Raw genomic sequence first — 13,739 nt, 5'->3', positions numbered from 1 at the left:
GCACGTGGGCCCTAAAGCATGCAGGCTTCAGTAGTTGTGGCTTGCAGGCTTAGTTGCTCCGCAGCATGTGGGATCTTCCTGGACCAGGGATCAAACTCGTGTCCTCTGCATTAGCAGGCAGATTCTTAACCACTGCGCCACCAGGGAAGTCCCAACACACTATTCTTGGTGTTAGTTATAGATAAATTTACACAGCAGATCCACAAAAATTACTTACTATTAAATGAAACAATGCCTGTAAGAGCCTCCTGTCCAGTGCTTGGTACATATTCAACCTTTGATCAATGTTAGCTATTGCAATAATACAAAAAAAAAAAAAAAATTCAGGTTAAAAAGTTTTTTGCTTTTTCTAATTTTATTGAGATATGATTGACCTATAACACTGTGCAAGTTTGAAGTGTACTGGTGATGATTTGATACACGTGTATACAGCAAAACATGTGTGTGCATGGTAAGATCATTTGAGATCTACTCTCTTAGCAATTTTCAAGTATATAATGCAGTATTGTTAGCTATAATAACCATGCCATACATTAGATCCTTGGAAATTATTCATCTTATAACTGGAAGTTAGTATCCTTTGACTAACATCTCCCCATTTCTCCAAGCCCTCAGCCCCTGGCACCAGCATTCTACTCTTTGTTTCTATTAGTTTGACTTTTTTAGGTTCCACATATAAGTGGGATCCTTACAGTATTTGTCTTTCTCTGTCTGACTTATTTCACTTAGCATAGTTCTCACGGTTTACCCACGTTGTTGCAAATGGCAGGATTTCCTTCTTTCTCATAGCTGAATAATATTCTATTGGGGAATATTATATATATAATATATCTCACATCTTCTTTATCCGTTCATCCATTGATGGACACCTCGTTGCTTCCGTATCTTGACTATTGTGGATAATGCTGCAAGGAACATGGGAGTGCAGACACCTCCTCAAGATCCTGATTTCATTTCCTTTGGATAAATACCCAGAAGTGGAATTGCTAAATCATAGAGTAGTTCTATTTTTACTTTTTTGAAGAGCCTCCATACTCTTCTCCATAGTGGTTGCACCAATTCACACTTCCACCAACAGTGCAAAAGTGTTCCCTTTTCTTCACATCCTCACCAACATTTGTTATCGCTTGTCTTTTTGATAATAGCCGTCCTAGCAAGTGTGAGGTGATAACTCATCGTGGTTTTTGATTTGCATTTTCTTGATGATTAGTGATGTTGAACACCTTTTCATGGACCTGTTGGCCATTTTTATGTTTTCCATGGGAAAATATCTATTTAGGTATCCTGACCATTTCTTAATTATATTGTTTGGGGTTTTTTGCTATTGAGTTGCAAGAGTTTCTTAAATATTTTTGATATTAACTCCTTATCAGATATATGGTTTGCAAATATTTTCTGCCATTCCATTTTCGTTTTGTTGATTGTTTCTTTTACTGTGCAGAAGCTTTTTAGTTTGATGTAGCCCCACATGTTTAATTTTGCCTTTGTTATTTGTACTTTTAATGTCTTTTCCAAAAATTTATTGCCAAGGCCAGTGTCAAGTAGACTTATCCCTATGTTTTCTTTTAAGTGTTATGGCTTTTGGTCTTATGTTTAAGTATTTAATCCATTTTGAGTTATTCTGAGTTAATTTTTGTGGGTGGTGTGAGATCGGGTTCTAATTTTATTCTTTTGCACATGATTATCCAGTTTTCCCAGCACAATTTATTGAAGAGATTAGCCTTTCCCTGTTGAGTATTCTTGGTTCCTTTGTCAAATATCAGTTGACCATATATGCAAAGGTTTATTTCTGGGCTCTTGATTCTGTTGCATTAGTCTATGTGTTCATTTTTATATTAGTACCATATTGTTTTGATTACTATAGCTTTGTAATATCATTTGAAATAAGTAAATGTGATGCCTCCCACTTTGTTCTTTCTCAGAATTGCTTTGGCTATTCAAAGTCTTCTGTGACTCCATACGAATTTTAGGATTTTTCTATTTCTGTGAAAAATACTATTGGAATTTTGATAACTGCATTGAATCTATAGATGGCTTTTGGTAGTATGGACATTTTAACAATATTATTTCTTCCAATCCATGAATAAGAGATATCTTTCCATTTATTTGTGACTTCTTCAGTTTTTTCATCCAAATCTTACAGTTTTCTGTGTACAGATTTTTCACCTCCTTGAATACATTTATTCCTGTTGGTTTTGATGCTATTATAAATGGGATTGTCTTCTTTATTTCTTCTTCAGATATTTTGTTGTTAATATATAAAAACACAACTGATTTATGTATGCTAATTTTTTATCCTGAAACTTTACTGAATACATTTATTAGTTCTGCGAGTTTTTTGGTAGAATCTTTAAGATTTTCAGTACATAAGATTATATATCATCTGCAAACAGAAACAGTTTTATTTTTTTCTTTCCAGTTTAGTTAACTTATTTCTTTTTCTTGCCTAACTGCTCTGGCTAGGACTTCTAGAACTATGTTGAATAGAAGTGGTAAAAGTGGGCACCCTTGTCTTATTCTCAGTCTTAGAAGAAAGACTTCAATGTTTCACCAAAAAGACTTGTAAAACCATCTAGTTTAATTCCTATGTGTTCACAGGTGATGAAACTACAGTCTCAATAGGTCACAGAACTTTCAAAATATTTCACCTCTACTAAGACCAGAGTCTATACCTGTTAGGACATGAAGAAGTTAAGGCAATCTAAGATCTGAGATAACCAGAAAGTTCCAGCATACTTAGTCCTCTGAAAAAGTTGTTCCCATCTTATGGGACTCTTCTTTCATCACACTAAGCCAACTGCCATTCCTTTCTTCTCATCTGTCCCTACTAGGTTATATGCTTCATGAAGGCAAGAACTGTGTATATGTCATTTTCCACACTATTCCCAGCATCAACACAGTCACGTGGCATGTAGTAGGTACTCAATATACTATTTGTGGAATTGGATAGAAACATATCAGCATATAGCACAATGCCAAAGGTCAAGCCAAATTGCTACATTGTCCATCCCAGAATTATGTGCAGGACTTAGCTAAATGTTAAGCCTCCTCACTAAGACTCTGAGAGATAAGAACATTTTGTTAGATAAGTGTTTGTCACCCAAAGATACAAGGTGGCATGTGCCCAATGAGCCATGCTTATTGTGACTGACTCATTCTCAATACAAATTCCTGTCTATCTGAGAGATAACTCAGTCTATAGTGAATGAGACCAAGTAAAAGTAAGGTAAAGATGGTCCAGCAACTCAAGGGCTGAACCTGAACCTTAAGGAAAAATGACTACACACTGGAGACCACTTGTAGGCAGAGATGTATTTCCACTGCCATCCATGCATCCAGTGCATTTCCATTGCCAGTCACACTGAGGTTTTGCTCATGGCTATCTAAAATGTAGTTGGATACTCCCTCTAGTCCTGGAAGTGACGTGACAGAGGTGAGGAAGAAGTCCTGTGTCTTTGTAGGAAAGCTTCTATCAACTGTCACTATATTTTAAAATATAAAATTTGTCAGCAACTCTTTTCCCACTGCCTTTCATGGTAAGGCTCCTTCCACTCAAAGTGTCCAGCTGTGGGACACAAAAAAATGGATGCAGTTAGACATGGAGAGAATCAAAGATCACTCGCTCTCTCTCTGAGACTTAATCATCTGTGAAACAAAGGATTCTAAGACTTGCCCAATCCACTTCACTAGATGGTTTAAAGCACCACGGAGAGACGTCTTCAGGAAGGTAAAGTCTATACAATTATAAGCTGGTGTTTCTTTCTCGAAAGCCTTCCACTAGGTGTTACAGGGTTAACAAAATGAATGAAACCACACAGCCCTGCTCTTCAAGGCACTTACAGTCTAGTACACACATGCAAGCATGGTGAGTTAAAAAAAATTTATACACACACAGACAGTTGTTATGTTATCAAATATCTCTGTAAAGGAATCCATTATAGAACACAGAAGCACAAATTAAATAATCTTTGTTTGATTGATTTTGAATAGCCTCAGACCATTTCAGTCAAATAAGCATATAAAATTGTACACTTCTAGGAAAGAGGAATAAAGAATATATAAACAGGGCCCTTTATGCGAAATTCTATATAAGTCAACTCAGAAACAGACATAACTAAAATGGAATAGGAAGATGTGTCCAATTACATATCTGCCTCTTACTTCCTGTGCAGCATCAGTATTCCATAAGTCCACAAGATCACAGCTTGACCGACAGAAGTTATACACAGAGCAGAGGATTTGTACTGATGAAAAGTTTATTTTTTTCCCTTATCAAAAAACAGGCATATTTGATATTTTGCCAAAAGTGCTTAAAGTGGATTATATCTACACCTGACTTTGTGTTAAGTGCAGAGACAAAAATCTCTAAAATTTATAAACAAAAGTTTCTCTCTTCCTTCAGAGTTCGAGGCAAAAAACAACTTGCACTGTATCTCATACTACAGCTTGAATGTTACAGGGACATAAAATATATTTATTGTTGCTGTAGCTCAAATTTTCCATCCTACTACATGTACAGAGTTGGAGTTTACCAAAATAGCATCAGCAACACTGCCAACAAGATCCTATAACCTTAACACAAAGTAAATATGACAGTAGAAAAGAAATGTAACCTTTTTAAAGTTCTCTCTATGCAAATATCATGCAGAAGTCACTGACTACTGAAAACTGCACATCTCTTCAATATCGGAACCACCCCGAAAAATCATCATGGCAAGCTTGTTATTTTGATCTTTCACAGATTTCTTTAAATTCCTATTCACTTTCTGTGATGGTCTGTGTACCTACAATCATCATCTATTAATAGTACATTTCTTAAGAGTCCCATACAGGCATAACCACAAAATCACAAAAAAACTTTTTTATAAAGCTTCTGGGGCTATTTATCTTTGAATACTCACTCTATGATCAAGTCATCTTCTAAAATGATCTATTTAAATGAAATATACATTCAAAATATATAAAGAACAAATACAATTTAATAGCAAAAAAAAAAAAAAAAAAACCCAGCAATTTGATTTAAAAATGGGCAGAAGATCTGAACAGAGTTTCCAAAGAAGACATACAGATGGCCAACAGGTACGTGAAAAGATGCTCATCATCATTAATCATCAGGGAAATGCAAATCAAAACCACAATGACATGTCACCTCACACCTGTTAGAATGGCTATCATCAAAAAGACAAGAAATAAAAAGTGTTGGCAAGGATGTGGAGAAAAGAGAATCCTTGTGCACTGTTGGTGGGAATGTAAATTGGTGGAACCACTATAGAAAACAGTATGGATGCTCCTCAAAAAAATTATAAATAGAACTACCCTGTGATCCAGCAATCTCACTTCTGGGAATTTTTCCAAAGAAACTGAAAACACTAACTCAAAAAGATTGATGAACCACTATATTCATTGCAGCATTGTTTACAATAGCCAAACTATGGAAACGACCTCTCTATATAGATATATTGCCATTTATGACAACATGGATGGACTTTGAAGGTATTATGCTAAGTGAAATAAGTCAGACAGAGAAAGACAAATACTGTTATGATCTCTCTTATATGTGGAATCTAAACAACAAAAAGAACAGCAACAAGCTCACAGATACAGAGAAGAGATTAGTGGTGCCAGAGGCGACGGGTGGGGGATAAGAGAAATGAATGAATGGGTTTTTTTTGGGGGGGGGTTTAAATACATCGAATAATTTTAATTAAAAAATGAAATACACTAACAGTAGCAAAATAAGTATTGAAACTCATGAGACCACAAACTCCCTATCTTGCTACCCCATTTATTTGAACTCTTTATTTGCATGAGTTCATGTCCAACACTGGTTGGGAGTCTGAACTGAAAGAGAAGAACTTTGGAGCACAGGCATCCATGATGACACTGGAGGCCAGGTAGATGGAGCAAGATGCTGTGTATTTCCCAGGCAGTGCCGGAAACTCAGTCTTACCTTCTATCGAGACACTGCAAGATGAGGCTAAAGGGGCTGATTTGACGAAAGCCATTGTGAGACTCAGGTCCAAGATGTGTTGCCTCCAAGCTGAAGTGATGAAGTGCGACACAGATCGAGGAACCTCCCACACACAGCCTACCTCAGACCTCACAGCAGCTCTGACTCTCAGCCCCGGATAACGGCTGAGCCCAGCAGAGCCCAGATGGAGCTATGGAAGGGACCAGGCATGCACAGGAGGTCCTGCTGGTGGCCAGGCGAGGGCCTCAAGAACTATTAATGTTAATTTGACCTCCTGTGTGCCAGTTAATTGAGACCTAGGAACATCCAATTTCCCTTCCTGTATGGAATATTGAGTTGAACATGCATTACCCACCTGAAACCTATAAGCAGTATTTGTTAAGTCTGGAATACTTAGCAGAAAGTTACCCAAAATGTTCATTGATAATATGAAGCGTGTCCCTGTGGTTCTTTCTCTAATATAGACTCTCCAGCAACAACACTAATATACCTCTTCTACGTATTACCAAATAATTCTGCTGCATATCTTTTTTAATATTTATCTTTTATAGAAGTATAGTTAATTTGCAATACTGTGTTAGTTTAAGGTGTACAGTAAAGTGATTCAGTTATACATATATACATATATATCTATTTTTTTCAGCTTCTTTTCCCTTCTTTACAAAATATTGAGTATAGTTCCCTGTGCTATACAGTAGGTCCTTTCTGGTTATCTATTTTTTATATAGTAGTCTGTGTATGTTAATCCTAAACTCCTAATTTATCCCTTTCCCCACCCCTTTCTCCTTTGGTAACCATAAGTTTTTTTTCTATGTCTGTGTCTATTTCTGTTTTGTATATAAGTTCATTTGTATCATTATTTTTATATCCATACATAAGCGATATCACATGATATTTGTCTTTCTCTGTCTGGCTTATTTCACTTAGTATGATAATGTCTAGATCCATCCATGTTGCTGCAAATGGCATTATTTCACTCTTTTTTATGGCAGGGTAATATTCCATTGTAATATCCATTCATCTGTCGACGGACATCTAGATTAATATAGCTTCTAAGGGTGTCTAATTTACTAGTAAGAAATTGCTTAAGAATTAGGAGAATCCAGCTCCCTGTCTTTTAAAATACATTCAGTTTTCATAAAACCTAAATATTATGGTTCATCTTATAATGATTGGCATACACAATTATGTGTCAATATCTAAGTCTAGAATTTGGTGTTCACTTTGTGATGTACAATAAATATTGATAACATAGAATTAAGTACTCTTGATAAGCTACTCTAAGAATCTAGGTACAGAATAGATCAGTAAGTCAATGATACAAAGCAAAGAGCACTTCTTGAAATTTTTTTAGTGTTGCAATATCAGAAGTCACTTAGAAACAGAACTACATGAGTAACTTAAAAGCGAAAAATCCAGAACTCAATATTTCTTCCAGCTTCTTGCAGGAGCTCTGACAAAGGGGAAATAATCTAAATAATCTAAATCTAAATAGAAAGTTTTGTTTTATAAGCTTGTTGGTTTGTTTTTCTTTTATGCAAGAGATTGTTAAAATTTACACTTGTAAAATTGTATGAATCTTCCCTTTCACATCATCATTTTCCCCTTAGCAGTTAATAAGGAAGCTGTGTTTTCCCTGAATTAGATAAAACAATATCCAGATTCAAAATAAAAAGATGGAATTACTAGCAAACTTTGCTAAATTAGTAAATCAAGGCCTTTTCTTATTCTTTGTATAAGATCAAAAATGTGACATTCCCTTAAACGATACAATTGAGGATTTTTATCCAGTTGTTAATTCAGAAGTATATTCCTGTGCAAAAGAAAAAAAAGTATTTACTATGGATTCATATTTTAGCATTTCTGAAAACATGCCTTTGTGAAAAAATTCCCTAAACAAAGAAAACATTTACCTGTGTCAAATTCAACAATCTGCTTACATTGGTAACATGAAACACAAGCTCCTCTTCCAGGAGCTCCAACTTTGAGAATATTTTAAGTGACCAATGACATAAAAAATGAGTTTACTTTAGACCTTTCTTTTTGGTAGCCGTGACATAGTAAGGAAAGGAAAAAGAAAGACACTCTTGTCAAAGTAATACAGTATTCATGTCCGCTGATTAGGTCTGTTCACAAGTGTAACAGCTGTAACCAAAGTCTTATTACGCAGTTAAAAATTCCGATTTTGATGAAAGATATTGGACCAGGCCACATTTGTGGTAAAAATGTTTTCCTTTTTTTTATTTTTTTAACTCTTCTGCCAAACCAAATGCATTTCTCAGTCACTATATGTGATACTACAATAGAATCAGTGGATCTTGCCAAATATGGAAATCTTCTAAAACACTGCTCTTATCAACTTGCAAGAAGCCAAAATGTGAAATGGATATTGTGACACCCTGTAGACTCATGATATCACATTGGATGAGGCATGTGAAAGTACTTTGTAAATGATAAATAAAGCACTACAAGCATGCAAATTATTCAAACTACCTGTGAAGCTTCCTTCATGATGATGATGGTGATGGTAACAATAATAATAATAGCTACCACCGATTGAGTGATTTTTATTATATAGCAGCAACCATGCTAAGCACTTTCCATGTATTTGCTTATTTATTACTCACAACAATTGGTTAACGTCAGACTATCATTATCTCCATTTTACAGAGGAACACTAAAAGCTCAGAGAGGTTAAGTAAATTGCCTTAGGTCACACAGCTCATCAGCCTATGACATTAAAGTAGTTCTTCATGCCCTCTTGCAAATACAAGTGTTGGTAAAGAATTCATGAATTAGGTCTGGTTATGTTATGTGATCCAGGTAACCCCACATATGGTCATATTACTTTTTAGTTATTGAAGAAAAAGGACACATACACATGTACACATACATGCAAACTTATTCAGATTCCCAGAGATATGTCAAGTATCCTTGAACTAACACATACGTGTGTTCTCTTGATTTGACAATGATTCAAATGAGTCATGTGATTTTGTTCTGCAAAGGCTCTTCCTAGCATAAAGTAAGCATGTACTAAATGTTTGATAAATAAGCATGTGTTCCCCAGCGTGGCAGTATTTGCCTTACTTGCCTGGCACGTTATTCAGAAATCTTTGGTTTGCAAATGACAAAAAGTCAACTCAAACCAGCTAAAAGCAAAAGAGGAACTGACTAGCTCATGTAAGTGGAGAGTCTAGAGAGCTCTGGTTCCCAGAGTGGCTGGATGCTAGCGCTTGGGCATGTCTTGTCCATCTCACTTCTGCTCCTGCTCTACTCTGCCTTTCTCTTCCTTGGCTTCCTTCTCAGTCAGCTTCTCTTCACCAGCAGTTATTGGATTATATATGGCTGTTCTAGAAATGTCAGCACTTCTCTCTTTATATCACCAACCAAAGTCCCAAGGAAGCCTTGAGTTGGCATAGCCTGCATCATACACCCACCCTGGAAATAATCACTGCCTTCAGAGAGATAAGGCATCTGATTGGCCAACCGAGAAGGAGGAGGAGGAACAGAGGAAAGGAGGAGAAAGAATAAGAGAAGGAGAAGTTGGTGATAAACTGAAGCGTGGCACAAGAGTAGCCTTTCTTAGCCCGGAGATATCTTGCTGATTTTTAGTTTCAATATTATCTAAAACATTTAGCTTCCAAGAAAGGAAGTGAATGATAGGTCATTCCATCCTCTTTGTTAGATTACATTCTGTATTTGTGCTGTCTTATTTATTATATTTAAAGGAAATGGGCACAGAGCTTTGAAGAGGGCAAGGCTTATATGGATGATGCCATTCAGGAGGGAAATTGTTTCTTTCCCTGCTTCATTATACTTGGTGATCATTATGATCTGTACCACGGTGACACTTAATTATACCATTCCAATAAATCCACATTCGTCTTCCAATTCATAAATTAACAAAAGGACACTAGAGAGTGTGACCTGTTACACGTTTATAATCTTTTTATCTCAGACTCTAAGAACATGATGGGAGTTTCCCTGTGATCCTTTCTCACACATATCCTTCTGCCCTATTGCACACAAAGGTCTCATTGATTGGAAGGGCAGCTACACTGATGTGCAGGGCCAAAGGGTTAAGGATCCAGGAAATTCCCAACTGGTTTAACAGGAATGGGCACCACACCTTCTTGAAGCTCTACAGTGACCAAGTCACAAAAATTGGGTCCACCATGAGAATTGGGAAAAATCAGGGAAGTGCCTTCAGGCAACAAGGGTCTGTGGAGATTGAGAGTTCAGATAAGGGCAAATGAGTATCTCAGGCTACTCTGCTTCATTCTAGTCTTGCATTTGTCCTAAGACTTCTTCTCACCCAAGGGGGTGGGGGGAAGTGAAGAGAGAAATGGAGAGCCATTCCACAGCCACATAGGTGCCCATCCTCATGCCCTGATCCTAAATCCCCCACAGCACGACTCTTATTAGACCCTCTCCCTTCCCTTTGAGACAGGCTGGGAACTGGGACCCTCTGCTGCAATGCTTGCACCTGGACAAATGTCTCCTCAAGCAACAAAATACAAAGAAACTATAAGGGACTAAAAATAACTGTGTGCATGTGCAGTTGGGGCAAATTCTGGACAAGATACAAAGAGACCAAAAAGCCCAACTGCCACTTCTGAAGAGCCAGGAAAAAAAGCAGGGTACTGCACATGCCCCCTGCACACAACACCACCAAAGGGGTGGGCAAAACACCTAAGCCACCCCTCTGGCCCGACCCCTGGACACACCCCTACCCTCACCCCATATCAGGAACCAGCTCGCCTGCCCCCCTCAGGGAGCAAGCTAGCAAAGAAACCTGTTACCTATTTTTGCTCCCCACCTGCTGCAGCAGGGGCTCCAACAAAGCCTTGCCTGAATTTGTCGTCTGGCCTCTGATCAGTTTCTATTGATTAAGGAGGCCAAGAACTCTGGTCAGTAATATCTTGACTTTTTTCTTGATCTTTCCTTTTTCTTTTAGATCGAGAAGCAGAACATTGGATAAGTCATACTCCTCTACTGATAACACACTATCATTATAAGTTTGTACCAGACCCTTCCCTCATTGTTTATTGCCTTTTATCCCATTTCCCTTCCCCATTTTCCTCCCCAACCCATCACCACAGCACTAGTAGATTTGATGATCTCCTTGAATTTCCATGTATCCTCATGAAACACGTGGTATGTCCTTGTGCTGTGTGTATATATATTCTTAACTTTTACAAATTATGTCCACAGACTTAGTTCTGTTTCTTTTTCTTTTTTGTCCACCCAGCACGGGTTTTTTTTGTTTGTTTGTTTGTTTTTTAACATCTTTATTGGAGTATAATTGCTTTACAATGGTGTGTTAGTTTCTGCTTTATAACAAAGTGAATCAATTATACATATACGCATGTTCCCATATCTCTTCCCCCTTGCGTCTCCCTCCCTCCCACCCTCCCTATTCCACCCCTCTAGGTGGTCACAAAGCATCGAGCTGATCTCCCTGTGCTATGCGGCTGCTTCCCACTAGCTATCTATTTTACATTTGGTAGTGTATATATGTCCATGCCACTCTCTCACCCTCTCACATCTTACCCTTCCCCCTCCCCATATCCTCACGTCCATTCTCTAGTAGGCCTGTGTCTTTATTCCCGTCTTGCCACTAGGTTCTTCATGACCTTTTTTTTTTTTTCCTTAGATTCCATATATATGTGTTAGCATACTGTATTTGTTTTTCTCTTTCTGACTTACTTCACTCTGTATGACAGACTCTAACTCCATCCACCTCACTACAAATACCTCCATTTTGTTTCTTTTTATGGCTGAGTAATATTCCATTGTATATATGTGCCACATCTTCTTTATCCATTCATCCAATGATGGACACTTAGGTTGCTTCCATGTTCTGGCTATTGTAAATAGAGTTGCAATGAACATTTTGGTACATGACTCTATTTGAATTATGGTTTTCTCAGGGTATATGCCCAGTAGTGGGATTGCCCAGCACAGTTTTTAAGATTTATCTATATACTTCAAGCTGTTTTGCATGGTATTGCATGGTAAGCCTCATTATCTATTCCCCTGGGGATGAACCCCTAGGTCGCCACCATCCTCACTACCACAAACAACACTTTGATAAATATCCTGGTCCAGCCCCCTCAGGGACCTGTATGACAGCTTCTCTGGGCTCTACATCTGGGAGCGGGACTGAGGGATGGTTTCCATCTGGCTGTTCTGTCCTGACTACTCTATGGAGCACCTACCATGGTGACAGTACCAGGTTCATATCATGTAAATGGGAGAACCTGAGGCTTAGAGAGGTTAAGTGATATGCCTAACTCCACAGAGCTGGTTCAGTGCTACAGAGTCAGGATTCAAAGCCAAGTTTCTCTGACTCCCAGGCTTGCTCCCTTCCACTGTACCACACTGCCTTCCACAGGGATCTTTTGATTCAATGACCTATACTAGAGGCAGCAGGACACAGTAAACAGGCCAGGGAAAAGTATCCCTTCCTTTCACCAGGCATCCATTCCCCCAGGGGCCTTCAAACCTGCAGGGAGAGCTAACCGTGCCACAAAGGCCTGGGTTCCCCAGCCTGGCCTGCAGCACTGTGTAATCAAAGGTGCGGGAGAGCCCCACTGGCTGGGGGCCAGGCAAGCTTAGCCCCGCCTCACACCCCTGATGCAGGCAGATTAACAGCTGCCATCTGGCAAGCAGAGTCTTTCCATGCAAACTGCAAACCTCCCCTGTGGGTGAATCACTAGTGTGTCCAATACCAGTCAGGGCCAATAAAACTTTGATGGCTTTATTAATGAAGATGAAAACTTGAGATATGCCAAATACAGATCAAATGGCATCTTGGTAACATGATTATCTCTGAATTACTAGCTGCATAGTGAGACAGCCAAGTGACTAATCCTGGAGAAGGCTGGGTGCTTTGGATGCAGGAGACACTACTTCTTGCCTCCTGGGTGTTTTTTATTGCATCAAAGTAGTACTTTACTAAATGGAACACCTCAGAAGTCCCTCTTTTACAGAGAAGATTTAATTTCTTGAAGTTCTGAGGTTCCAAATTCAGAGTGGTCTGTAACAAGATGAGCAGGGAGTATGTCAGGAAAAAACGAGGAACAAACACAAGAATCTAGCAAACGTTCGTGTCTACAGCATTGTTGATAAAATTAGCGGAAACAACAGGATAGGAATGATAGAGAGGAAAGTAAAAGCCACAAGTCTCTCCTGCTTTCCTTTTTTTTTTAATTTTAATAGTAGTTTTATTTAACTCAGTATACCAAAAAATGCTATCATTTCAACATGGATTCAATATAATAATTAATGAGGTATTGTATATTCTTTTCCAGGACTAAGTCTGAAATTTGGTTTATATTTTACAGTTTTAGTACACCATAATAAGGACTTGCCACAGTTCAAATGCTCAGTCGTCTGGGTTGGGTTCTTCTTCTTGCATTTCCATCATAACCTGTTTCTGTCATTCTTCCACTAGACTGTGTTCTTCTTGAGATCAGGGACTCTGCTTTGCTTCCCACATCCCTAACACATAGCACAGTATACATAGTAGGTACTCAACATATACTTTGTTGCACAATGAAAAGGTGTTATTGAATGAGATAAAAGCCTTCATGCAGAGCAGAGGCTCTTTCCATTTCTGTCTTTAGCTCACTATTATCTAGTAAGTTCTTCTATGCTAGTTAAGGTAGCTATACGTGAGCTACCTTAACGCATGTCATTTCTATGAGGTAGGCATTGTCATTCCTTTTTTCCTTATGAGAACGTTAAGGCTTAAAAATGT

General features: G+C 38.1%; 1 long non-coding RNA gene across 1 annotated transcript in view; it reads right to left on the bottom strand.

The window, feature by feature from the left end:
* Positions 1-13,206: 13,206 nt before the first annotated feature.
* LOC137772939 (uncharacterized) overlaps positions 13,207-13,739 on the bottom strand; it is a 34,438-nt gene continuing 33,905 nt past the window's right edge. The window contains exon 4 of the long non-coding RNA XR_011075604.1: positions 13,207-13,480. This is a non-coding gene — a long non-coding RNA (uncharacterized lncRNA). The remainder of the gene's footprint in view (positions 13,481-13,739) is intronic.

This window comes from Eschrichtius robustus, chromosome 1 (genome assembly GCF_028021215.1).
Source record: "Eschrichtius robustus isolate mEscRob2 chromosome 1, mEscRob2.pri, whole genome shotgun sequence".
In the NCBI taxonomy this organism is placed as follows: Eukaryota; Metazoa; Chordata; class Mammalia; order Artiodactyla; family Eschrichtiidae; genus Eschrichtius; species Eschrichtius robustus.
The sequence above is the reverse complement of the archived record's forward strand: the minus strand, read 5'-3'. Positions and strand labels throughout refer to the sequence as shown.